General features: G+C 47.4%; 1 protein-coding gene across 8 annotated transcripts in view; it reads left to right on the top strand.

Moving 5' to 3' along the window:
* MAP4 (microtubule associated protein 4) overlaps positions 1-27,813 on the top strand; it is a 145,785-nt gene that overhangs the window by 7,664 nt on the left and 110,308 nt on the right. For all 8 annotated transcript variants that reach the window (XM_058831475.1, XM_058831474.1, XM_058831469.1 and 5 more), the window contains exon 2: positions 22,455-22,507. The gene's annotated coding sequence lies outside the window, so the exon portion shown is untranslated. The remainder of the gene's footprint in view (positions 1-22,454; positions 22,508-27,813) is intronic.

The raw sequence follows: 27,813 nt of genomic DNA, 5'->3' as shown, positions 1-27,813 counted from the left end.
TCCTTTGCTTATCTGCACTGGTTTTAAGAAGGTTTTGTGCTGTCCATAGATACTTTCACTGCTGTTAATTAGGTAATGGGAAATTTCTAAACTGGGAGAGCAAAGACAAAAATCCCCAAGCAGCTCCAGCAGAGGCTCTGCAGACAGGGGAGTTGAAGAATGAGACAAAGAACTGAGTCACCCTCTCTTCCTTCCTTTGGGCTCTTGTGGTGGGAGTGAATCGTTTCTGTTTTAAGTCATAAATCGGAGCAATTAGCAAAAGGGTTCTGGATGTTCATGGGTGGATCATTCCAACTTCTCACTTAGCAGGAGCTGTGGATTTAAATAAGCAGCAGTAAATGCAATAGCTGGGGTGATGGCCTGCTGCTGGATTCCCAGTGGGATGTTTGGGATGCACAGCCTCAGAAGTGTTGGATCCAGAGCTCTGAGAGCAGCCCCAGCCCTGGATCCAGCACGGGAAGGAGCTGGAGCTGCTGGAGAGATCCAGAGGAGAACCAGGATGATCCCAGGGATGGAGCAGCTCAGCTGGGAGAGCTGGGAATGTTCAGCCTGGAGAGGAGAAGCTTTGGGGTGACCTCAGTGTGGCCTTGCAGGGCCTGAAGGGGCTCCAGGAGAGCTGGAGAGGGACTGGGGACAAGGGATGGAGGGACAGGACACAGGGAATGGCTCCCACTGGTTGGATGGGATATTGGGAAGGAATTCCTGGCTGGGATGGAATTCCCAGAGCAGCTGTGGCTGCCCCTGGATCCCTGGCAGTGCCCAAGGCCAGCCTGGACATTGGGGCTTGGATAACCCTGGGACATTGGGAGATGTCCCTGCCATGGCAGGGGTGGCACTTCCAGCCCAAACCATCCCAGAGCAGCTCTGGATTCTGGGAACATTTGCTCAGTTCAGCAGCTCTGGGTGATTTGAGTATCTGCTCCTGCCCAGGTCTGCAGGATGTGACTCCCAGAGTGGAAATTGGTTCCACCTCCATGGGCACAGCTGTGCAGGACAGTGGGACACTCCCTCAGCACATCCCTGAGGCTGAGCCCTGCATTAAATCCTTTTGGGTTTAAATCCCCACACAGTGTACATGTCCTGTAACACCACCCTGATGGGGGCTGTGGGTGCCTCAAGCCACGTTTGATAACACAAATTTGCATTTATATATGAAACTACAGTGTATGTATTCCACAGGGTTAATTTTTCCAGGATATCTTCATGCTTAAAGCATACATATTATTTTTCCTTAGGCTGTATTTTAACCTATTTAAGCATTTATGACATGAGAATTAAAGGATATTTCCATCTCGTGTTCTGAGGGCTGGATTTTCTTTAACTGTTGTGGTTTTTTTTAGGTAAAATGTACTTTTTCTTTTTTTTTTTGCATTGGGATTTGGACAGAGCATGTAGGGCAATAGGATCAAGTGTCACATTGGGATTACATATTTGTCCTGAAGTGACCCTCTTAGGAGCTTGCATGGGTGTAATTGGTGAATGACTGGATTTATAGGGATGTATATCTGCATTAGCACTGGTTTGATGTGACTCGAGCTGATCTGCTTTTGCTCCAAACTATTTTCAGCTTGGGCAATTCACTTTTAAGGAGAGATGCTATAATTTGCTTGTATTTTCCCTTAAAAGCAGTGGTGCTTTTACCAGGATTTAACAGCTCTAAATATGAATGTAGAGCAGTGTTGCATGGCATTATCTGGCTGAAACCCAAATTTATCCCAAAAGCTGCACATTTGAGACCTCTGGGTGTTAATGGTGTGGAAAAAACCTTTACCATTATCAACTTTCCAAAATTCTTTCACTGCATCAGTCATTGTCTGGTTCTTAAAACTGTAAAAACTCTTTCACTCGTGGGGTTCTGTATCATTTTGGTGTATTGTGTCCCTTAGCTGACAGCTTCTGTGGGATTTCCTTCTCCTGGAAAGAATTAAGGTGAATTTGGAGGTGTTGGGGAACATGAAGGAAAGTGCTGGCAGCTCCAAGCTGCAGGAAGTTTTGGAAGGTTCCAGGTGAGAACACCTTTCCTCGTGGGCTCTGCTGGGCAGGGACAGCCCTGCCCTGCTCTGGGGTCCCTTCAGGTTGTGAAAAATGAGGTTCACATATTTTTTAATAAAATTTAGAAGTTTAATAGACAATTAGGAGATAAAAATAAAATATACAGGTACAGCCAGGTGTCTCTGCATTCACCTTACTAACAAAGGATTGTCCCTTAAAAACAGAATCCTACTACATATCCATAAATTCTCATACATATTCAGACATTCTTAATTTTTTTTATGTTCCTTTGCTTAGTTTTTACCTTGCCTCCTTCCCAATGGATCAATCTTCTTGGTGTCACTGAGTTTTATATCCTCTGATAAATGCAATAAATCCTTCTCTTGGAGGTCTTCACTTATAACAAGGTGCTGCTGGATGAGTGCAAAGCCTTCAGCTCTAAAACATCCATTTTCACTTTTTCCTTCCTTGTCCTGAGCTGTGTTTGTGCCACAGCTTTCCCTGTGCTCCCCCTTTCCTGCTGCTCTGCCCTCTCTCCAAAACTCCCCCCTGCTTTTTTTCTCCTATATTTGTTTTCTCAGATCCTGTTTAAGGCCAGCTGAATTTGTTCAGTGTAGGGTGGGTTTCTTTTTTTGCTACAAAGACATTTTTAAAAGGCTGTTGGAGGGGTGATGGGAGCACAGAATTTAACACACTGCTCCCAGAAATCCTGACTCTGGCTGGCATCAGCTGATGGTGTCTTGTTTAAACATACCACAGACCTGATGTTTTTTCCCCTTGGGGTTTGACTTCCTGTGATAAAAGGAGATTCCCTTTTAAAGCAGAGCTCCGTGGTTATATAATGAGAGAAGGAAATACTCCAAAAGTGACACTGGGAGAATAGAGAAGTTATTTTAGTGACTGACTGTTAGACAGGAGAATAGAAAACTTGCTCAGGAGGGCAATGGTAACTCGAGTCTCCTTGGGAAGGTGAGAGGAACACATTTAAGGAATTAAGTGTGGGAGTGACCAGGGCAGAGCAGTGGAAGGAAGGTTCTGGTGAAGACAGAGCTGTCCAGTGCACGTCTAAGATTCCTCTTGGAGGATTTAACTCCTCCCAAACTGTTTTTTTCTCCTCCACAAGCTGCTCCCCAGCACCAGAAGTCTCCAAGTCTGAGCCTCCGAGGGCTGTGCTGGCTTTGGCTGTTGGATTTGAAGCCATGAGTAGAAGAAACATGAATTTGTGCATGTGGCTTTATCTCTGTGTGTCCCCAGCAATACCAGACCAGGGAATGAATTAATTCCCCCCTTTCCCCTTTCCCCTTTCCCCTTTCCCCTTTCCCCTTTCCCCTTTCCCCTTTCCCCTTTCCCCTTTCCCCTTTCCCCTTTCCCCTTTCCCCTTTCCCCTTTCCCCTTTCCCCTTTCCCCTTTCCCCTTTCCCCTTTCCCCTTTCCCCTTTCCCCTTTCCCCTTTCCCCTTTCCCCTTTCCCCTTTCCCCTTTCCCCTTTCCCCTTTCCCCTTTCCCCACTGTTGGTGGGGTAAAAAAGGAAGTTTCCAAAGCACTTTGCTGTTCCTCAGCTGGGGTTTTTGGGAGTCAGGGATACAAATTCCCAGGGAATCCAGCTACATTCTGGCAGGGAGTCACTGAACTCGCTGAGCTTTCCTAATTCCTGCCCTTGGAGTTCAAACCCAGCACTTCACAAACCCCACACTCCCTCCAGACACTGCTCCTGCAAGTCTGAGCTCCCTGTGGGTTTAAAATGGAATCTTGATTTCCCTGGGCTGGGATGTGCCTACAGAAACAGGGAAAATGCCCACGATTCATCAAAATTAATCTGTTTTTCTGGCTAGTCTGGGGTATGTTTATTTTTTCTAGTATGTAATTTATCTGTAGAATAATTTTTCAGCAGGCAGATATGCTGACTGTGCCTGTTAGGTTTCCCCAGTGAAATTCCCTGGCAAGCTTCACTTCTTCCAGGATCATTTTGAGGTGCTGATGTAATCAAAGGGTTGAATGTGAACTCAACGAGAAATTATGTAGTGCAAAGTTTGCTCTTAAAATCCAGGAAGAATTCAAGTGTGTTATTTTTGTGTATTTTTAGTGTAGCTATTTGTGCTATTCAGTAACTTTGCTGGTTGTTTAATTAAGAGATGTCAGTTTATTGCCTGAGGAGGGGGGGAAAGCAGGATGGACGGTTACAGATCCTTAACACCTCATCAAAATTTCAGTGGGAGTTATTTTTTCAGCTCTATTTGAATAATTAAACATTGTGCCGAACTAATTTTGCAAATGTGTGTGGGGGGGGAGCACAAGGAGTAATGAAAATAGTTAATCTAAATTGAAATGCATCAGAGCATCCTGGTTATACAAGTGTAACACCCTGCTTTATTCTAAATAGTTGTATTACTTAAAAAAGACTTCCTAACTTATAAACTGTGGTGTGAAATAGAAACATAGATTGGGAAATGATCCTCTGAAAGACAGAAGTGAAACAGGGGGGCTCTGGTGATGAATATCTTGTTTAACACAGATCACCTTGAGCAGTATAATTTTCCATACTGAATTTTTAACCCTTCCTTCAAAGCAAGGAAACTTCCAAACTGCCTCAGAGGACCTGCATTTTTGTCCTTAAATTAGTTTAGTTTTCAAATGAATGATTGTAGAATCTCATTATTTATGAAACAGAAGCTTTGGATTAAGCTCAGATGTTCCTTTATTAGAGAATTCCAACTACAAAGGGAGGCTGGGCATCCACCAGCTGCACTCACTGACTGATAACAGGCTTTTCAAAGTAGTTTTCTTTCAGCAATCCTGTTAATGCTTTCAATTCAAGCCTAAACTTTTTTTTTGTGGGATTAGGGGTAAGAAGGAAAAAAAAAAAGCTAAATCAGAGGAATAAATGGAAATAATTCAGCATGAAGAGCGGAGCAGGAGGGTGAGGTGAGTCAGTGATTGTGATGTGGAAGTCAGCAGGACACTGTTGCAATTTACAGCATATTAAATCAGAATGTGGGAACTGTGACAACAGATCAGGCAACAGGTTCATGGACGTGGGTTTGTGCAGGGCAGGTTTGGTTTCTGTTTTGTCCTTTTTTCATCCCTTTGGTTTTTAGCTCTTGGGTGGTGGGGAAGTGTGGGCAGTGTCCCCATGGCTCCTTGTTTGTGCTGCAGCCTCTGAGAGCTCTGTGTGGGCTTCAGATCACAGAATCCACATGGGCTGGGTGGTAAAGATGGTCCAGCTCCACCCCTGCCCTCTCCTGGAGCCCCTTCAGGCCCTGCAAGGGGCTCTGAGCTCTCCCTGGAGCTTCTCCTCTCCAGGGGAACATTCCCAGCTCTCCCAGCCTGGCTCCAGAGGGGCTCCAGCCCTGGAGCAGCTCCAGGGCCTCCTCTGGATCTCTCCAGGTCCCTCCTGAGCTGTTGGATCCAGGGCTGGAGCAGCTCCAGGACCTCTTCTGGATCTCTCAGGATCTCTCCAGGTCCCTCCTGAGCTGTTGGATCCAGGGCTGGAGCAACTCCAGGACCTCCTCTGGATCTCTCCAGGTCCCTCCTGAGCTGTTGGATCCAAGGCTGGAGCAACTCCAGGACCTCTTCTGGATCTCTCCAGGTTCCTCCTGAGCTGTTGGATCCAAGGCTGGGGCAGCTCTGCAGGTGTGGAATCACCTGAGGGTGCAGAGGGACAGAATTCCCCATTTCCTGGGCTGGGATTGGCACAGGGGGTCTGTGACCAGGCAATGTTGAGCTTCTCATCCCCCAGCACCCCTCAGCCCTTCCCCCAGAGCTGTTCTCCATCCCTTCATTCCCAGCCTGGATTTGTGCTGACGTTGTTCAGGTGCAGGACCTTGCCCTGCTGAGCTTGGCACAGCCCCACCTCTCCAGGCTGGCCAGGTCCCTGTGGGTGCCCCATCCCTTCCCTCCAGCTGGGACAGCACCCACAGCTCCGTGCCACCAGCAGGGTGCCCATGCTGCCCCAGTCCCAGCTGTTTCATTTGATTTTTTCAGAGTCTTTCCATCTTTGAAGCAGAAAATGCCTTTCCCTCCTCAAAGCCAAGCGCTCTGTGCTGAGGAAATAAAGCTAAAATCTCAATACTGACAAGTACAAAACATTATCTGTGCCTGGCACTGCCACCTTTGTCCTCTCAGCACAAGGTTTCACACCTGCAGCTCTCACTGAACACTCCTCCCCCTGCTTATCTCTTGTGAGGGTTTTGCTGTTGAGCTCTCAAACTGCAGGAGCTGAGATTTCTAGCTGAAATATTTTATATTGTGCTTTTCAGAAGCAGAATATCAAAAAAAGGGGTTGTATCATCTACTAAACAGGGATGTAAGCTGTGTTTTATTTATCAGTTATTTATTTATTAGTTTATTTATTAGTATTATTTATTTATTAGTATCAGTATTTATTTATTATCAGTTTTATGGAACTGAGATGTTAAGGTTTTTAATCTGGGAGTTGTACGTGGATTGTTGTCTCTCAGCAAGGTTTTACTAAATTCTGTTATTCTGTTAATTTATTTTTTAAACATTCTTTTGAAAAAAAATAAAAATAAATGAGTGTTTTAAGATGCTCACCGGGTTGACCAGATTCAAGGCTTTTACTCTCACATGTCCTTTGTGTAAATTCTGGGTTAATTAAGTGACTCATTTATTCAGTCTGGCTGAGGCTGCAGAGGCCAAGGAAGCAGCACATGATGGGGTGAAGGAAAAAACAAACCCAGCATAGGCTGAAACTCTTTGAGGCATCTGAGCTTCCTTCTGGAAAGTGAATAGGGAATAGGCAGCCTGGGAGATCTGCAGGATTGGGCATTTCACAGAACATAATCAGAGGTTTTTTTGATTGCTGAACACTGCAGGGTTTTTGGTTTGTGTCCCCTTCATTCCTGAGGCCTGGCTGTTAATGAATGTCCCTGTGCTGTGGCAAATCTGAATTCTGCATTTCAGCTGGCATAGGGAAGGGTTAGATGGGATATTGGGAAGGAATTCCTGGCTGGGATGGAATTCCCAGAGCAGCTGGGGCTGCCCCTGGATCCCTGGCAGTGCCCAAGGCTGGGCTGGATGGGGTTTGGATAACCCTGGGACAGTGGGAGGTGTGATTGGGATGATCCCTAATGTCCCTTCCAACCCAAAACAGTCTGGAATTAGTCTGAACAGTCTGAATTTTGTTTTATTCCAGAAAGTTTCTTTTATGAAACACAGAAGCAATTCCTGACACAGAAGTCAAAACCTGAAATGCCTGATTAGGAAGGGGATGGACAGACCTGAAAGTAGAACCTGAGGATATTTCTTCTTTCAAACACCAAAGAGAAAATAAAGAACCCAAAGTAAAAGCCCCTCCCCAACCCCTCCAGAATTCATCCCCTCATGATTCTAATAATTTGCCTAAAGAATTTAAAAATGTCTTATAAATATTCTAAATCTAAAGAGGTAGAAGTGTAAGAGAAAGAGAGGGGAAGTCCTGAACATTTTCTGAGTAATAAAGTGGATCTTTCTGTAAAACATCTTTACTAATTAATCCAAAAACGAAGCAAACTGAACTACAGCAACTTGAAACAAAAAGCTTTTTGATGGAGTTTGCTGCTGGGAATGAGCTCATCCTGGTGCCCAACTGGGCACTGTGCAGGGCTGGAGCTGTTTGCTGATCCCAGTGTGGGCTGTGGGGTCGTGCTGGGGGAACTGGGAGTGTTGGGCCATCCCACCCCCAGCTTCTCGTAAGATCAGCAAGAATTTGGACTGTGGGTTTGCTGTATTTATTTTTCTGGGAATTGAATTGATTTTAGGTCCATCAAGAGAGCTGGAGAGGGACTCTTGATGAAGGGCTTGGAGTGCCAGGACAAGGAGGAACAGCTTTAAACTGAAGGAGGGTAGATTTGAATTGTTTACTGGGAGAGATTCTTGGCTGGGAGGGTGGGCAGGTCCTGGCACAAGTGCCCAGAGCAGCTTTGGGTGTCCCTGGATCCCTGGAAGTGCCCAAGGCCAGGCTGGACAGGGCTGGGAGCACTTGGGACAGTGGGAGATGTCCCTGCCATGGCAGCAGGGGTGGATTGGGATGATCCTTAAGGTCCCTCCAAGCCAAACCTCTCCAGTGAAAAGTAACAGAAGAGTGAAGAAATGTGGTTCCAATCTTCATTGAGAAACATCTCTTAGGTCTTGAGGTGGAGCCAAGCCAGTTGGAAATGAAAAATCATGTAAAAATCAGGCTCTTGGCTTCATAATTTTAAGTTATTCCTTTTAAAACATAACATGGTGATTCAGTGTGCCTTCTGTGCTTTCTACCTGTTTCTAAAATGATGGAATTGTTGCTTTAAAAGAAGCAATTGATTGGGAAAACTACTTGTAGTAAGGGCAAACCCTGAATATTCAACTTGTGAAATGCTTGTGGGGGTTGACACTGGGATCTTGCTGAGTGGGAATTCAGTGATGTGCCAGAAACACGGAGTTTGCTTCATTCTAAGTCAGCTTGAAACACCAGAAGTTGTATTATTCATTGTTCTTTCAGTTTCTCACCCTGATAAGCTGCTTTTGTTGTCCTTGGAGGCACTGGGAGCCTCATGCTGGTTCCAGTTTAAATTGCAATGTCTGTGTGGAGGGGAGGCCGGAAGGTTTGGAGTCTGCTGGAACTCCAATACAAATCTTTTATTTCTGCCAACTAAAGAAATGCTGAGACCCGTGAAAATAACAGAACTGCACATGAGACAGTGTGTTAGACTCATCTCCCTTGGCTTTGGAATTTGTCTTTAAAATGATGGAGAATGGATTAGAGTTTGAGGTGTAACAGCTCCTACACGTGAGCACAGCAGGAGAGACTGAATCCATCGTGGTGGGGCTGACTCAGGAATCCCCAGTTCCTGGGAGCTCTGGAGCAGAGTTTGGCACAGTTTTTGTTTCCTCAGTGGCTGCCAGATGTGGTGTACAGGCAGTGTCACTGCATTCCCAGCTCCTGGGAGTATTCCCAGCTCCTTGGGAGTATTCCTTGAGTAGTGAATGAAGTGTTGGGACAGAGCAGCAGTGAGGGAGCTTTGCTGGATCTTGGAATCCCAGAGTGGTTTGGGCTGGAAGGGAATTTAGGGATCATCCAGTGCCATCCCTGCCATGGCAGGGACACTCCCACTGTCCCAGGCTGCTCCAGCCCGGCCTTGGGCACTGCCAGGGATCCAGGGGCAGCCCCAGCTGCTCTGGGAATTCCCTCCCAGGCAGGAATTCCTTCCCAATATCCCATCCAAGCACTGGGAGCCATTCCCTGTGTCCTGTCCCTCCATCCCTTGTCCCCAGTCCCTCTCCAGCTCTCCTGGAGCCCCTTCAGGCCCTGCAAGGGGCTCTGAGCTCTCCCTGGAGCTTCTCCTCTCCAGGGGAACATTCCCAGCTCTCCCAGCCTGGCTCCAGAGCAGAGGGGCTCCAGCCCTGGAGCAGCTCTGGGGTCTCCTCTGGATCTCTCCAGGTTCCTCCTGAGCTGTTGGATCCAGGGCTGGAGCAGCTCTGCAGGTGGATCTCAAACCTCTCCACATCCCATGGCCTCAGCACTCCTGGTTTCCTTTGGAGCTGGATGAATGTCTGGTGGCAGGAATGTGTCTGTGGCTCGGCCAGGAACAGGTGAAAGTGTTCATGGACATATGAACAGCTGGGCTTTGCTTTTTTTTTTCCCCCTTAATGAGTCTGAGCTGAACAGTTTTAAGTCCAGATTAAAAGCTGGATGGTATAATTATTTTTTAATTGGTCTTTGCAGTAAGAACCTGTGCATTAAACCACAGAACTTTCTGAATTCCAGTTGCTGTGAGAAATAGAAATTAGGTGGATTAAGTATAATGCTGGAAATTCATTTTACAGGTATCTCTGAAGGATTTTAATTCAGTCATAATTCAGTATTTATTAATGCAGCTTTTGATTTCTGAAGGCGTTATTTGAGGGTTTGGAGCGGCGAGTCTGCGCTGATTTATTTGGTTGTGGTGTGAAGTAACACACGTTGTACTGGTTCCAATCTTGATGAGGAAACTGCTGCTGGTCCTGCTGCATTTTCAGAGCAGGAATCACTTTCCTTGATAAGCACAGAACAAGGATCAGAGAAAAACACTTGCAGCAGCTCCCTGGGCTTAGGCTGTCACTGCTCTGATAACACAGGCAGGGTGAGAGCTGCTCCTCTGCTTTCCCAGGATAAGAAGGTTTGTGGGGATGGAATCTTTGAGGATGCTGAATCTTTCCTTTCTGTTTTTATTTTCCCTGTAGTTCTTATCCAGCTCATTGTTTGTTTACTGTGACTGAACCTTCAAAAATGCAGCAAAGTAGAAGTGCACAGCTCTCAGGGGGGACCTTCTCTCTTTACAGCTACTTGAGAACTTGAGAGGAGGTTGTAGTGAACAAGGGACAGGAGAGGGAATGGCCTCAGCCTGGGCCAGGGGGGGACAGCAGCAGGAATTTCCCCATGGAAAGGGGGCTCAGGCCTTGGAAGTGCCCAGGGAGGTTTGGAATGTCCATCCCTGGAAGTGTCCAGGGAATTCCTGGAGGAGGCACTCGGGGCTCTGGGCTGGGGACAAGGTGAGGATTGGGAACTGGGTGACCTTGGAGATCTTTCCCAATCTGAATTCTGGGATTCTCGTGCCCTCCTCTCCTGGGGCTGCTCCTGCCATGACTTTCACCAGAAATCCATTTAAAAAGCTGTGTGAAGTGCTGTTGAGCAGCTCCCTGCAGGTTTGGGGAGGGGGTGACAGTGGCAGCCCCTGGTGTGTTTGGGGTCTGGGTGTGCCCAGCTCCTCATTCCCCTTTGCTGTCTCAGATCTTGTAGTAATTTCCTCCTGGCTTCTGGTTTTACACAGCTGTCTGCACCTTGTTGTAACCTGTCAGCAGCTGATGGTGGCTACTCAGACTCCAGCCCAGTTTTTCACGCTGAATTGAACAAATCTGTTTTTTCAGGCAGTTGCATAAGGGGAAGTGACTGCTCATCTTCTGTTCCAGTTATTTTTTGTTGGCTTTAGAAACTTTTTTCTTTAGAAACCTTCATTCCTCTACTGCAGTTGTAAATAAACATCTGAAGGATCTATCAGGTGATTTTAGGGCTGGCCACTGTTGCCTTGAATTTGCTAAGAAGTGACACTGCTTAAAAATCCCTAAAAGCCACAGTTTTGATGCAGAATAAATGAATATGTTCCAGCTAAGTGCAAGAATTTATCCACAAGATGGCTTTGAGTCTTACTCTGACTGGTTGGTTTTCCAATAAAATTAACAAAGGGAAACTTACCCCTTATAAATGGACTTTTTTTTTTGCTGGTGGGTTTGTCTTTCAATCTGAGTCTGAAAAGCTTGGGTAAGGTGAGTGTCTTTATGCCTTGGAAATGTGATCAGTGAGCTAAGAAGCGAAGAACTAAATGTTAATGACCTTAACCCTATCTAGCTGCACTGCCCTGACCTTTATCTGCCATCTCCCCTTTCCCCAGGTACAGGTATCACTTTCTGCTTGCACCTCCCAGAACAAATCCGCTCTGATTTATCTGCAAATCTGAAATAACAGGAGAATGTTGGTTTTCTCTGGTTCTCCTGCACCCTGGTAGTGCCCAAATTCTTCTTTTCTGGGGTGGAGAGAGTTTGGTTGTGCTGAGGATCGCTCAGAGCTGACCTAACAAAGCTCTGCCTAAGCTGAGGTGCGAGTTCTGTCAGGTGTTGGGCACTGCTCACACACAGGGGAGGTCAAGTCATGCTTTGAGGCTTCTCCTGAATTTGCCAGGAGAATCTGGAATGTTCCATGAGTGACTTTGCCCAGCTGGAATCACAGTGGGGTCCTGATAAAGTCAGTGTGTAATCAGGAGTTTAATATTTTAGTAGTTTTGGTATCTCAGGACGCAGATATTGCTTCATTCTTGCAAATCTGGCCTTTTCCACATAAAACTTTCAGGTAACAAATCCTCTGAAAACTGGAATATGCTCATATTTTGAATGGATTTGGTTTGAATTGATTCTGACTCCATGTTGTCTGCAATGATTTTGAGTTCATTAACTTTTATAGCAGAGGATGCCCTCTAGTCTAGAACACAATATAAAAGATGTAGAAGGACTTCAGCTAGGAGCCTGGAAAGATGGGACATGGGGAAGTGGTTCAGAGTGAGAGAGAGTAGGTTTAAATTGGATTTTGGGAAGGAATTCCTGGCTGGGAGGATGGCACAGGGAGCCCAGAGCAGCTGTGGCTGTCCCTGGATCCCTGGCAGTGCCCAAGGCCAGGCTGGATGGAGCTGGGAGCAGCAGTGGGAAGTGTCCCTGGAATTCTGATTCTATGGTTTATGTATTTTGACACTAAACAAAGCATCTCCTCTCTGTGCTGCTGACCAGCCCTGGCTACTGGAAAAGCTTTTTAGTGGAAGAAGGAGGGGAAGGAAAACCCAACCCGAGCACACCCCAGTGCCAGGGTTGTCTCACAGTGCTCATTACCCTGCAGTGCAGGCTCAGGTTGTCCCCTGCTACAGCAGCACAGCCAGGAGCTGTAATTCCTCACTGTGCAGGCTCCAAATCAGCAAAATTGGAAATATTCAGCTGTCAGACAGTGGGTCACGTAAGGCCTGGCCAGTTTTGCCTCTGTCCTCAGCAGAGGAATCTGAGGATTTGGATGGATCCTGGCATGGGCAGGAGCTTGGGGAGGTTCTTGTGTGTAAAGAAAGGAGGAGAGTTGTTGTTTGGTGTAGCTCACAAATGTTTCAGATGTGCAAGGGGCAGCTGGTTCAGTAGCAGGAGGTTCCAGAAAACAAGCAGGGAAGCTCAGTGATTTCTAACCCTGCAGCAGCAGCAGCGGTCCTGTGTCTGCACAGGGTGTAAATGCCTTTTTTACCTTCCTCCTCCTGATCCACATCCATGGTTTTGCTCTTGTGAATTCACAGGGGAATCAGCTGATGGTTGAGACTTTAAACCTGCTGTATTTGTGCAGTGGAAAATATTGTTTGGTTTTTAATGTGTTCCTCAAACACTGCTTGTGTTGCTGTCTGGCATCAATGAAAAGACAAAAGTTGTAATCCTTTTGCTTAAAAAGAGCGAGGAAGCATCTGCTGTATCATCATTGTCCCAAAATTGATATGGAAAAGGCAACAGCAAAATCCTAGAATCCCAGATTGGAAAGGATTTATGTCTCATCCCATCTCCCTGTGCCATGGCAGGGGCACCTTCCACCATCCCAGGCGGCTCCAAACCCTGTCCAGCCTGGCCTTGGGCACTGCCAGGGATCCAGGGGCAGCCCCAGCTGCTCTGGGCACCTCTGCCAGGACCTTCCCAACCCTCCCAGCCAGGAATTCCTTCCCAATATCCCAAAATCCAATCCTACTCTCTGCGAGCTCATAAAAAAACCACCACTGAGCAGAGGAGATGTGAGTTTGCTGAGGGGTGGATTCATCTTACAGTGTTCATCACCTTTGGTGGGAAAGGTTGTTGGGGACATGAGGAATGCCTGGATTATGTTCCTGCACATCTGAAACACTTCCCCTGAAATACACATCTTATTAAAGCTATAACATATATTTTCAGAGCTTTTAATCCAGTGTCCTGCTCCTGCTGCCAGCCTGTATTCTGTTGAGCTTCAGTATTTTTTTTTCCTTCAAAGCATCCATGCAAAATCTACTGCAATAATAAGTTTCCAATCTGAAAAGCCAGGAATTAAATAAATCCAATTGTACTTTTAGTTCAAGACTGGGGCACTTGTGAGTTGGGGTGAAGCAGCACAGATCAGTGGGACACAGGGACATTGGAAAATGCTCTTCACAAGCACCAAGCAAAGCTCAACTCCAAGAGCACCCAGTGATCTCTGCATGGATCCTTTCCCATCAAATCCTTGTTAGGTGGTTTTTAGGTGCTCAGTGAGGTCCATGAGCTGTCCCTGAGACCTGCAGCTCCCTGCCCACCCACACATCCCCATGGGATAATCCCCTCCATCCTCCAGGACAGGGCCACAGGAGGAGGTTGTGACCTGGTGTAGGTGAGGAGATATTAATGGGCAGCTCGGGCACTTCAGTTATGAAACCTGGCAGGCATCAGCCTTGGAAACATAAGGAGATTTCAGTCTCATGAATTTTCGTGCTTTCTTACAATAAAATGTCAAGAGATGGATGGGAATTCTCCTGGAGCTGTTTGGCTTTGAAGCTGTGGCAGCCTGCCACTGCCACATCTTCCCAAGGAGATGGGAAATGCAAACTTCTCTCCTGTTTGCCCACAGTAGGGCCTGAGCTGGCACTGCAGACAGCATTCCTTAATCTGCTGTAATTTGGTAAAATCACTGCTGGTGCCTGCAGTTTCCTTCTTGGTTTTCCTTTTCCAAAGCTGAGGAGAGACAATGTTTTGTAGTTCCAGTAGGATTAGGGAGTTCTCCATTCTGGGTATGTTTGATACAGAATCATGGAATGGGTTGGGTTGGAAGGGATCATCCCATTCCAAACCCTCTGTCATGGCAGGGACACCTTCCACCATCCCAGGCTGTTCCAAGCCCCATCCAGCCTGCCCTGGGACACTTCCAGGGATCCAGGGACAGCCCCAGCTGCTCTGGGCACCTCTGCCAGGACCTGCCCAACCCTCCCAGCCAGGAATTCCTTCCCAATATCCCATAAAAATCTCTCCTCTTTCAGTTTAAAACCATCACCTCTTGTTCTATCTCCATCTTCTCCCTCTGCCTCACACCTAAGCCCCCTTTAGCTGCAGGCAGGACACAGCTCCATGTTCTGGTTTTGGATGTCTGTAGCACTGCTGACCATTCCATGGACCATTAGATCTGCACATGAAGGGTTTGTGATGGGTGAGAGTGGAATGAAACACGGGGGCTGTTCTGGAAGCATCTGCAGCCCTGGCAGAGGAGCCGTGTGCTGCTCCTGCTGCTCAGGGCATGGTGTGCAGCGAGGAACAGAAAAATCCTTCTTGTGGACATGTTGAACAACCTGTTACACCAAGCTGAGAAGCTTTCTAAGAGACTTTTGGAAAAAAAAACAGCAAAAAGGTTAATTTTTTTAAAAGACACTGAGAGATAATGCCTTGCAAATGTTTGTTCCAGTTGTGGGCTGGGGAGGTTTTGTGCTGCTTTGCTCTTGTGTAGTGGCAGGTGAATTTCTGGAGCTCCCAGGAAGCTGGGCTGATGGGAATATAAAAAAATGTTCAGTGAGAGCTGCTCACAGCTTGGTGTCTCTGGCCACCCTTGTGCTGCTGAGTTCTTTGATGTTTGGTGAATTCTGGTAGTGCTGGGATGTTTTATTTCAGGAGATTTCCTCTTGTAGCCTTTGATTCTGGGTAAAAGTCCTCTCCCACACACTGGTGGGTGCTGTCTGTTATAGATACATTTTATATTGTTGGCTTTTTGCAAATATTAAAATGAATGTTATGTGTATAAGAATGAGAAATTTTGTTGTATTAATATAGTTTTATTTATTTCTGTTATTGATGAAATTTAGAAATAGTAGTATAATACATATATGTTAGGCTATGGCATAGTATTAAAATTAAAAACTGCTTTTGTTTGTATAAGCCAAAGACTGAGAAGAAAAAAAAAATAACTAGAGAACTCCTGCATTTGTAAATTATCTTATCCTGATGAAGCCAGCAGTGACCAGAGCTCTGGGAGAGGAATTTATTGCATTTCTGGTATCAGAGAATGTAAATTTCGATGGTGCCAAGAAGATTGATCTATTGGGAAGGGGGCAAGAGAAAACTAAACAGAAGAACCCCAAAGATCCTAAACAGAATGTCTGAATATGTGTGAGAATTTATGGATATGTAGCAGGGTTCTGTTTTTAAGGGACAATCCTTTGTTAGTAAGGTGAATGCAGAGACACCCAGCCCTATCTGTATACTTTATTTTTTTCTCCTAATTGTTTTTCTATTAAACTTTTAAATTCTATAAAAATTATGTGAACCTTGTTTTTCACATGTCCCAGAGCTGCCACAGGCCAGGATCATTTTCAGATCTGTCTGCTCGTAGCAGCCCTGGTGTGGAGAGCAGGATTTTATACGTGAGAAGGTTCCTGGTCACTTTTAACTCAACTGTGATATTGAGGAGCTCCTTCCTGGTGCAGGAAAACATCTCAGGAAGGCCATCAGTCAGCTTAGAGCCTCTCATTAGTGGCCAAATGACATTTGGCTCATGAAAGCTGCTGCTTCTCCTTGTTGCCATCAAAGAGTTCATTAATGTTCCCCCAGCTAAGGCAGGGCGGGCACTGGAGGAGCTCCAGCCCTGAATGATGATTTCATAGTTCAAGGCTTGACTCTGTTCTTACTGTTCCTTGTATAACTGTATAGAACTGAGCCTTTCTGCATCTCAAATCAATAAAAATGCTGTTTCTGGCCTATAGGATCCCAAAAGATGCAGGCTGGGTAATGCTGGCAGAAGATGGGTGTGGGGATGTGCTTTGACAAATAGAGCAGATGACAGGAGTCACAGTGGATCTGTATTGATTAGACAGAATAGTAGGAAGAATTCCTGAATTCTTAAACCATCTATTTTTAGATGTAATTCGTCTGGGCTGAAGGCTTTCTGTTCCCTGAATTGTTCCAAAAATAAATATTTCAGGAGAGGATTAAACTTGAATGTGAAAGACAGTGTTTTTTATGCATCAGTGTTCATGGAAGGAGCCGGTCAGAAATCACTGTTCTCCTTAAATTTGCATGCTTTGAATCCAAATTAAAGCTGCTTTCACCAAAACTACTCATCCACGGGAGTCTCGAGGTGCTGGTGAGAATGCAACTGTGAGAGCTAATTTTAGCTAATTCAGTCCTGTGAGCAGCAGAGTCCTTCAGCTGTGAAAAGAGACACTTCACTCTTGCTTAAATCACTTTCTTTTTTTATTGAGCTGCTGCTGAACAGGGACAGGCTTTGCTGATTCTCACCAAGGACAATTTCTGCCTTGGGTTTTGGTGCCAGGTTTCTTTTTGGTGTGAATCTGGATGTTAAGGTTGTTTTGTTTTGACACTTGAGAAAAATCTTTGAATCTTTCTACGCATCTTTGGTGTCAAAGTCAGCCTTCCCTGGGTGTTTCCAGGCTCCTGTCACGTAAAGTTTGTGTAACATAGTCTCTCTTGGGAGGGCTCTGGCTTCTGGAACTTTCTATCCCAGGTGAGTGCAGCCCTTGTGCTCCCCAGCCTTCCAGAGCCTTTTGGGAAGGTCCTTGGCTGGTCCTTGACACCGACACTGTGGCAACCCATGAGTCACTCCTCCAACTTCCCAGAGTCATTGCACGTTGTTTCTTTCTTTCAAATTGTTCCTGACATCCCAAAATCCGTGGTGCTATAAAAACAACCCCGCTTGTGCAGCTGCTTATTTCCTGTCTGATCCTATGAACCTCACTGGGTTTTAACTTTGTCAACCTGAATCGCTGCCCAAGACTCTCGTTTTAAAGTCTGTCCCCTCTAATAAGGATGAAATGTGGATGCTGCCAAAGAGAGTCTGCTTGCTTTGCAGTGGAATTCCTTCATTCTTCATTCTTCTTGTGCTACCTGGGACCGGGGAGGTTCATCCCCTTCTCCAGGCTGGAGGATTTGCGTGACTGCCGTGGAATTCTGACTTGCTGTTCATGAATATTTCCCTAGAAAATGATTTCACTCTTCAAGTGCAGTGGAAGTACATCCTGTGTTTTGAAGACTCTTTAAATTATTAGTCTAACTTAACTTCTCTTGGGAGAAGCTCCACTCAAAAGCCTGGAATTAAAAGTAGAAGCAGTCTCTTTCAAATCCTACAATCATTTGTGTTGGAAAAGATCTCCAAGGCCATCGAGTCCAGTCATTCCTTGACCACCTCCAGCTCAGAGCCTCCTTGGGCAGCATCTTCCAAGGCCTGAGCATCCTTTCCATGGGGAAATTCCTCTTGGTGTCCACCCTGAGCCTCCCCTGGCGCAGCCTGAGGCCGTTCCCTCTTCTCCTGTCCCTGTTCCCTGGGAGCAGATCCCAAATCCCCCTGGCTGTCCCCTCCTGGCAGGGAATTCCAGAGAGGGAAAAGATCCCTTGGGATCCTCCTTTGCTCCAGCCTGAGCCCCTTCCCAGCTCCCTCAGGAATTCTCCAGCCCCTTCCCAGCTCCCTCAGGAATTCTCCAGCCCCTTCCCAGCTCCTCCAGGAATTCTCCAGCCCCTTCCCAGCTCCCTCAGGAATTCTCCAGCCCCTTCCCAGCTCCCTCAGGAATTCTCCAGCCCCTTCCCAGCTCCCTCAGGAATTCTCCAGCCCCTTTCCCAGCTCCCTCAGGAATTCTCCAGCCCCTTTCCCAGCTCCCTCATCCATTTCTCCTGGGATTTACTGTCAGCTTTATCCAGATGCCTTGTGCCAGTGTGAGAGCAGGACTTTGATGCTGAACAAAAGTTCATTGAGTGTTTGGCAGTGGTGCCCATGAAGGAAAAAAGTCCATCATACATTTATGGATAAACTCTTGATTTAGGATCTCAGTGAGTTCAGGAACAGGCAAGGAGACAACGTGTAGGGGGTTGTGGCCATAAAGGTAATTTTCCTTCCCATGGCAGGGGTTGAAATGAGATCCTGAAGGTCCCTTCCACCCCAAACCATTCTGCAATTCCTTGTCAGGTTGTTGTAGTTATTGCTCTGGGAAGAGGCAGGGATGGAAATCTGAGCTGCCCAATCTGGATTTCATGGCCACTGTGTATATTTAGCTCAGGGCTCACCAGCTTTTGCCTTTGGAGCTCGGCATCCGACACCCTGGGACCGCTTTATGTGCGGAATGTTGGAGCTGGGATGGGCAACGCCCCTCTTGGCTTCTCCTATCAAGTGATCTTCATGCCCTGTATGTGTTGGAGACACACTGGGAGTGTTGGGAGCTATTTAAAGGGAGCTGTTTATCCAGAGTTTTGGAAACCAAGCCTGAAGGGTGACAGAACAGGAAACTCAAAAGGTTGAGGGGCTTTTTCCTGCAAGGCACGGGAACCAATCCTGAATTTGGGATGGGAAACCAGAAAGTGCTGCTTGTTCAGGGAATTTAAGGGAGCTGATATGGGTTATTCTGATACAGGGAATGGCACATTCTTTCTTTCTGTTATAAACTCAGTGGCACTGAAGTGCATTCCACCAGGCTGGAGTCGCTGGGATAATCCAGAGCATTGCCCTCTCCTGGCATCGTGCTCAGGGACAACCTCTGGGCACACAGAAAATCCTGGGTGCTTGGAACTGGGGACTGGCAATGATGATAATTTGGTGAGGTGGATGTGGGCAGCCACTGGCTTACATCCATTTTTTGGGTGGGTTACCAAGATGAACTCAATGTTTTTCCTCAGGATTAAGCAGAGCTGGGAGTTCATCCTCCAAAAGGCTGCCTCTGGAAACTGCTTGAGATGAGTAGAGATGCTACTAAAAGTAGTAAAAACCTTCAAAATCACAAAAACCCGAAGGGAATTGGTAATGTGTTGCCCTAAAATATGGCTGTGATTTTGGAATTTCTCTGAATACCCATTGCATTACAGATGGGGGGTGTTTGGGTGAGACTGGGAGTAGTCAGTCCAGGGGATTGTGTTTCTGGGAGGGGAATCTCTGAAGCTGGAATGTTCTGTACTAAGGGGATGAGGAGCTGAGGTGTTAGAGACACAGAGTGTCTGGTACCTGGCTCTGACATCCAAGAAAACACTGAATTTCATATAACACCCTAAAAACAACTGTTAAATCAAAAAAACTAAGAGTGCAAGTGTGTAAATTAGAGAGTTTTCTCTAAGTCACTAGGTGAAAAAGTTCAAGTTTAGAGTTTAAACTAGTTTAGAGAGCAGAAGATGGAAGATTTAGGGTGTCTCTGTCTTTTTTCTTCATCTTCTTCTAGAGGTTTTTGAGTAATAGTAAGTGATTAAATAAAGAATGCCACAGTGCAGCACACAGGTGTAAGGTCATTAATACACTAAGAAAAAATAATTTATGTGTCTATTGTTAATTGAGTGAAAATAAGTATAAAAATAAAAGAATTGTGTATTTTGAGGCCATTTTGTACCATTTGAGCCATTTTAAGCCAGGCAATAGTGAATTGAACTTGAGCAGAAAGTCTAGGGAAGACCTGCCAATAATACATATTCATTATTCTTGATAATATAATTAATTCTGCTTGATAATATATTAATAAACATGAGAAACAAGAATCTAATGAACTTTTAGAATATCCTTCCTGACACAGAACTAAAATGAGCAAAACTCCCTGTGAGGGAATATCTCAGAAGAACTCAGCCCTGAAAAGACCTGCAAGGCTTCTGCAACTCAGAGTCTTCCTTGTTTGTCGAATTTATCTTGTGATAAATTATTCCTAATTTATTCCTATTCCTAATTTATTTTATGAGGAGACAGGGTGAAGTATCTCAGATTATTTTTAAACCCAATACATAAGAAATCTTTGCAGCAACACCGTAAATTTCAGCAGATCTGTTGGTGTGGGGTAAGAAGCACAAATATTTAACACTTGTGCTTGTCAGTGAGAACTCCCCTTAACTTAAAGAGCATCAATTTTACAATGGGGGCACAGTACAGGAATTCTGCCCTTCAGGGGTTATTTAGAGAGCAAGCAGAGGTGCAGCTTTACCAAGGAAAAAGTTGGTTTGCCCAGACCTAGAACCTGTGGTGGATTTTATCTTACAGTTCCCAGGCTGACCCAGCACCGCCCATTTGAACTGGAGCAGTGCTAAATCTTCTCATTTTCTTCAATTCTGCCCAAAAAGAGAGGTCTCTGGGTTGTTTCTCTTAACAAATAAGGTAAAGTTTTAGTGGTTTCTGTGCAAAGAGATTGGAATCTGATGTGTGAGAGTGGATCACAGCAAGAGCTGTGGGATGGACGCCAGGGGAGCAGCCGGTGGGGCTGTGATGCCTTGGGAAGTGATGTGGGTGTTCTCCAGTGGGAAGGAGCTGGAGAGGAGGACCCTGATGGCCCAGTTCATCCCAGTATGGCTCATCTGCGAGCAAAGATGTGGGGAAAGGAGGTGTGGGTGTGCTGGGTGTTAGCAGGGTCCCTCTGTGGGGAAGGGGAGCAGCAGTGGTACCACACAAGAGCTGCCACCGAGCACCTCGTGCAGCTGAATCCTGCTCCAGAGATTCCTCCAGTCCTTAATTCATGTGCTGCCTCCCTTTCCCAGCCCTTCTGAAGGGAGCAGGGCTCTTCTGGAAGGCTTTTCTCATTCCTGAGTGCTTCACTGCTTTGCTGAAGCTATGATGACACTTTTCACTGGGCTGATTCCTCATTTAGCTGAAAGCTCTGGCATTTTACTTCCCTGGAACACGAAATGTCCATCTGTGGGGAGAGGAACACAGATTAGTGTTGGTGTGTGACTGCTGAGCAGGTCCTGAGATGATATTTTCCTGTGAGATTGGCTTGATGACTTGCAGTGGTGGAGAACAAGTTGGACATTTATTTCTCAGCGTGGATTGAAATACTTGAAGTCCATGACTCCATTTATGTTCTCTTCTGCAAGGGGGCTATAAGGAGTAATTAATGGAATAGTATCTTTTTTTTTAAACAATTCACAATTAAGAAACATTATCAACAGAATGTAAAATAATGGGTAGAAGAATTTGGAATGGGACACCCAGGTGAGGAGGTGGTTCCCTGGTAAATCTGGTGGGAGAAGCTGCACTGGAATCAGGGAAAAGCAGGGAGAAGAGCTGGAGCAGATAAGGGTGGGCTCATGACTGGGCTGTGGCTGTCACAGGTGGCTGGGCAGGTGTGACAGGGACTGACAGGGGCCCTGTGAGCTCTTAAGCCATTCACTGAGCACCTGAAATGCTGCTTAGGGCAGGGATGTCCTGATCAGCCTGGATTAATTCAGCTGTAATGCTGTGTTTGGGAAAACCTATTAAAGTGTGTAAGGAGGGAAAAGTCACTCACAGTTTTCATGGAACAACCCAGACCAGCTGAGCAAGTGTGGGTGGGAAACAACAATCACAGGGTGGTTGGAACGTGGGGGGACCTCTGGAGATCCCCCAGGGCAGGGTGAGCTGCAGCAGGTGACACAGGGATGTGTCCACACAGGGACACTCCAGGCTCCCCTGGGCAGCTGTTCCAGGCTCTTCCTCCTGCTCAGCTGCAGCTGCTGCCTTCTGCTCTGTGGCCACTGCTCCTTGGCTCCTGGCTCTGGGCAGGGTGTGGCCCCTTCTCCTGGCCCAGCTGGAGAGATTTGTGTGGATGGATGGGATCCCCTCTGAGCCTTTCCCTTCTCCAGACTGGCCAGGCCCAGCTCCCGCAGTCTCTGCTCACCAGAGACGCTCCAGAGCCCTCAACATCTCTGTGGCCTCTGCTGGAGCCTCTCCTGCAGCTCCTGGTCCTGAGGAGCCCAGAGCTGGACACCAGATTCCAGCTGTGCCTCAGCAGAGCTGAGTAGAGGGGCAGGATCCCCTCCCTCAATCCTGATCCAGCAACAGTGACATCTTACTCCTGTTGAGGAGGCAATGCTAGGAAAAGCTGCCTGGATCACTGGAAAAGGACTGCAGCCAAATCTCCCAAGTTTTAGTTAATTCTGAGTAACACCACTCATGTCCCAGCATCCCTAATTTGCCATCCTGTAATCACAATTCCTTCTGTTTTGTGTCTTGCAGATAAGCAGTTTCTGAGGACTGAAGTACCTGCCCAGGGAACACCTGCTTGTGAGGTAGGAACTGATTTTCTAATGAGCCAGCAGTGGATGTTTAATTCAGCAGCAGAGGTTTGGTACAGCTGTGTGTGCACACCAGAACAGCTGGGCTGGGAGCTGCAGCCACCATGCAGAGACCTGAAATGAGACTTGTGCCACTGGGAACACGTCTGGAATGCACCCACCTTTCCATTCTGTTCTGTTCAGCCTTCCAAGTACTGCTCTTTTTACATCCTTCCAGTTCCAATCCTTCCAGGCAGAATCATGGGAAAGGTTGGGCTGAAGGGACCTTCAGGATCATCCCATTCCCATCCCTGCCATGGCAGGGACACCTCCCACCATCCGAGGCTGCTCCAAACCCCATCCAGCCTGGCCTTGGGCACTGCCAGGGATCCAGGGGCAGCCACAGCTGCTCTGGGAATTCCATCCCAGCCAGGAATTCCTTCCCAATATCCCATCCAAGCAGTGGGAGCCATTCCCTGTGTCCTGTCCCTCCATCCCTTGTCCCCAGTCCCTCTCCAGCTCTCCTGGAGCCCCTTCAGGCCCTGCAAGGGGCTCTGAGCTCTCCCTGGAGCTTCTCCTCTCCAGGGGAACATTCCCAGCTCTCCCAGCCTGGCTCCAGAGCAGAGGGGCTCCAGCCTTTCAGGTATTTATTAAAGTTTCAGACGTTCCTGGAGTTCTGTTTGGGATTAGAGGGTTGGTGTGGAATTCCAGGCTTTTCCTTTCTGTGCCCTCAGACCTTCTTTCTTTGCCTTTTCTGCTTTAAAGGGCTCACATCTCGTTTAACTTGGTCACTCAAATCTTCTTTTTATCAGAGTAAGAGGACTACAAAAGATTAAAATGGGTAAACTAGGCTAAGAAAAACAAGTCTGATTTGATTTGTTAGGAATTGGATCATCCAAGCAGCGGATCATCCAAGTTTTTTATCCTAGCTGTCCTTTGGGGAAGGCACAACAAAGCTCCAGTTCACTGGAATCTGCCATCAGGTCTGCAGTTGTGATGTTGGAGGTGCAGGTGCTCACCTAATGTGGTTTGGGGAAGGAATTACAGTTTATTCTTGATTTTTGTGTGGACTGAGAGACCCAGGTGTCTCCTGCAGAGCAGTTTGGAATTGTTCTTAAATGCTGGTTGTGTCTTGAAGTCCTGAGAGGAATATCTGCTGTTTTCTTTGCTGTTTGATGCATCCTTTTCCTGTAAAAGAGGCCTGAGCTGTCAGTGGCAGTGCTGGTGCCCCTTGGCTGGCAGGAGTGCAGAGGAGTCACACTGATGGAGCTCGTAACACCTTGATTTAACATCCCCATCTTTATCCACTGTGATCTCCTGGAACTGCCTGCAGGCATCAGGAGTCTCCTAAAACTCAGTTATGGGATAAAACTGTTCCTCAGGTGCCTTTTTTTTTTCCTCAGTGTCCTTAAACGGCAGACACAGAGAGAACACAGTAGGTGCAGAGTCCTTTATTTTCAGTGGGGCTGATGCTCCTGGTCACGGTGGGACTGGAAGGGGCTCCTGTGTCACTGTTCCTGGGGTGACTGGAAGCTGCTCCCTGTTCCTGAGGTGTCTGGAAGCTGCTCCCTGCTCCTTGGGGTGACTGGAAGCTGCTCCCTATTCCTGAGGTGTCTGGAAGCTGCTCCCCATTCCTGGGGTGACTGGAAGCTGCTCCCCATTCCTGGGGTGACTGGAAGCTGCTCCCCGTTCCTGAGGGGGCTGGAAGCTGCTCCCCATTCCTGGGGTGACTGGAAGCTGCTCCCCATTCCTGGGGTGACTGGAAGCTGCTCCCCATTCCTGGGGTGACTGGAAGCTGCTCCCCATTCCTGGGGTGACTGGAAGCTGCAGCCATGGCTGTGTCCAGGCTCCCTGGGGCACTCCCAGCTCCTCCTGAGGCTGTGGCCACCGGCCAAACCATCTTAAGTCGTTGTCTCAAAGGCACTTGAAGAGAAGCCAAGGAAGATGGCTTATCTCCCCTGGGTGGGATGGAGGGGGGCCATGCCCAGAGTGCCCCACGTGCTCGTCCCCGTGGCCCCAGAGGTCACAGGAGGTCGGATGTCACCTCCTCCTCAGGGAGAAGCCGGACAGGGAAGGTGACAGAGGAACGGGAGAGCTTTGAGTTTCCTTCCTGCATCTGCCAGTCTTGAGTGGATTTTATTTTTCCTCTTTTCTGCCTCTCTTGGCTTGGCCCAGGGTGGTCTGAAGGTCTCCCAGGCTTCTGGGATGTCTGGACTCGATTCAGGCTTCATGGAATATCTCCAGTTGGAAGAGACCCTTAGGGATCATCAAGTCCCAACTGCCTGCTCCTCATAGAACCACCTAAAACTAAAAATCCCATGACTGAGAATGTTCTCCAGGCACCCCCAAATCTCTGAGAAGTTGTGTTGTACCTCCCAGCTTGTCTAGGGAGGTGACTTTGCCGTTAGGATTTTCCTCCGTGCGTTTCTCCCTTGTACAAACCCAGGAGTTCCAGGCACTCATGTACCTCTCCACATTGGTTGTTCCACGGTTTCAGGACATGCAAACCAAGCAGGTGTTTCCCACAGACTGCATTGAGCAGCTAAAGTGCTTCCTGGAGTGATTTATCTGGGAATGTTTAATCCAGGCTCATTGAGGATGAATAAAGGCAGCTTCCTCCCCCACATCCTCTGGGCAGCTGGGAGAGGAGGAGGAAGGAGGAAGCCTCGCTGGGATTGGGGCACTGGCTGCTCCTGGTTGGTTTGAGCTGGCTGAGGAACATCTTGGGTTCTCTACAAACCTCAACCTGTTCTTTCAGACTGACCCTCAGTTCTTCCTGCTCATTCCATTCTGAGCTCTTCCAGCCAAGCCCAGGGGAATGTTTGCTCATTCCTCTTAAAATGCTGACACTGACCATGCTTGTGGCATCTTCCTTTGGCTCCATGTGTACAGGTGGGGAGAAAACACTTCTGAAAATGTTACCTGCTGGATAAATTTCTATTTTGCTGTGTAATGGCTCTAAGTGAGAAGAAACACCCACAAACTCACATCTTCAGGGTCACTTTTATTGGGGGTGAGGCCCTGGCACAGGTGCCCAGAGCAGCTGGGGCTGTCCCTGGATCCCTGGCAGTGCCCAAGGCCAGGCTGGACAGGTTTTGGAGCACCCTGGGACAGTGGAAGGTGTCCCTGTCATGGCAGAGGTGGCTCTGGATGGGCTTCAAAGTCCCTTCAACCCAAACCTTTCAGGGATTTGAGGATTCAGAGTCACTTTACCACTTAAGGTTATACTTTCTTAAAGTGATATGAGAAGCACCCTTAATTAAAATCAAAAAGTTTTGTTTGTTTTTCTACACTGAATAATTATTTATTTAGTCTCCTCTTTTTCCTCTTTTGGAATTGCTGTGTCCAAGGGCACCTCAGTGTGGCACTGGATGCTGCAGCTGTACCTGTGATAAGAAAGTGAATCATTCTCTAAGGAAACCACCTCACCGTGCCTGATAACGCTGCAGGGACACCTGGAATGTCTTTTATTGCTCCTTCTTTCATCAAATCTCAGCTTTTGTTTTTTAACCAAAGCCTTGTTTTCCAGGCACCCTTGAATGTGTTTGTTATCAGGAGCACGGAAATGTAAATACAATGGTGGTTGGGCTGCAGCAGCTCCTCCCTTCCTCCCCCTGCCTTCCTGCGTGCACTTGGGGAGGGGGAGCTGCTCTTCTGCACTAATTCATTTCAGAAAGGACTGTTCTTCCCCCTGCTGCCACCCCATCAGATTTCAGAGAGACACAATTCTCTCCTTGACACCAAGAACTAGCACAAGGCCTCGTGCTGTGGCTCCTCTTGGCATTTCCCCAAGCTCCTGCCTACCAGCACATCCCATTTTTTAACTAGATAAGCCACACAGGCACTGTTCTGCTTGAACTAAGGCTGCATTCTCCTGCTTGCAACATTTCAGCTCATTTCCTAGAAGAAAAACAAAAAATCAGAGCCTTCAGCAGCCTGAGTCTCCCAGCCTAGGGTTTGCAGCTGTTTTTGAGAGCTGCTGCCCAAGTGAGGTTGGCCACTGGGAGCTAATGTTGGTTGATCTCTCAGTCAGCAGGAATTTTGTCATTAAAACCAGGTCAGGATAACAGAAAGGCTCCAATGCAGAATTTGTTCTTTGGCCTCACTCAGGAGGAATTGGGTTCAGCTGTTGGATGTGAGCAGTCACTTGGCCTCACTCTGTGCCTGTCATCTGCTTTTTTTACTGAGTCTGCCATGAACTTTGTACGGCAGGAACAACTTTCTAAGGGCAGAGTTGTTTCTCTTCAGTTACCAGGCCTTTCTTGCCCCAGCAAATGTCCCTGATGTGTCTGTACCACACTCTGGCTGCTCCTGTCACTGCCCAGGAGTTCAGTGATGCTCTCCTGGCCCTGGGCCAGCTGTGGGGCTGAAGCAGCTCAAGAAAAATCCCCGGGATCCTCTCTAAGAATAAACATCACGTGAGAGCAGGAGGGTCCCCCTGCTTGGGGAGAATTAACATGTCCTCTTGGGAAGGAATAACAGCAGCAGCTTAAGGGCTGGGCTGGTTTCCCTCTGGCTGAAGGGATAAGCTGCAAGGCCACAGAGGGGCTGGCCTGGAGCTGCAGCTTTCCTTGCTGCAGAGTGTGACAGGGTGCTTTCAGAGCCTGCTGGCTTCATAAATCAAGTCCCCTTTTGAAGGAGGTGGAAATGCTGTGGTCTGGTGGAGCTCCCTCCAGCTGAAATCCTGCTGGCTGTGCCACTGACCACGTTTTCAGGCTCTTCCCTGGAGCTGTGTCTTGGCTGTCCCTCCCCTGGGAGGTGCAGGGCTGCTGTAGGAGGTGCTGGTGCTGCCTGGTGGCTCCTGGTCTGGCGCTGGCACCGAGGGATGCTGAGCTACTTCATCATCCCAGGAATTCCCTGGCCCAGGGGGAAGATCTCTGCACCAACACAGAGCTGGGAATTACTCCATGGTCCCTCAGAGCATCCCAGGTTCTCCCTGGGGAGGTTTGGGGTCACTCACTGGACCTTTCCCTGCCCCACACCTCATTCTGAAGCTCAGTTATCCATCCCCCTGTCCATGGGAGCTGTGCCATCACCACCAGGAGTGTCCCCTTGGATCACAGGCAGGCAGTTCTTGCTTCCAACAAATCCTTTCCTGAGCTGTTGTAGCCAAAGGGTTCAGCTCTGCTTGCAGAGGGGCCCAAGTGTGATCAGTGCTTTTAAAGCTAAAGGTTTCTACCTTGGTTTAAAAGGATTTCAGAGTTTTGCCTTTCTCACCTGTGTGTAGGCACAAATATCCCTACTTAGAAGTAATTCCTATTAACGTGGAGCATGTTTAATCTCTCTTACATCTATTGTGGAGTTGCCTCAAGACAAACAAA

This window comes from Poecile atricapillus, chromosome 2 (assembly GCF_030490865.1).
Source record: "Poecile atricapillus isolate bPoeAtr1 chromosome 2, bPoeAtr1.hap1, whole genome shotgun sequence".
Taxonomy (NCBI): domain Eukaryota; kingdom Metazoa; phylum Chordata; class Aves; order Passeriformes; family Paridae; genus Poecile; species Poecile atricapillus.
Note: the sequence above shows the minus strand (reverse complement) of the source record. Positions and strands in the feature narration are given on the sequence as shown.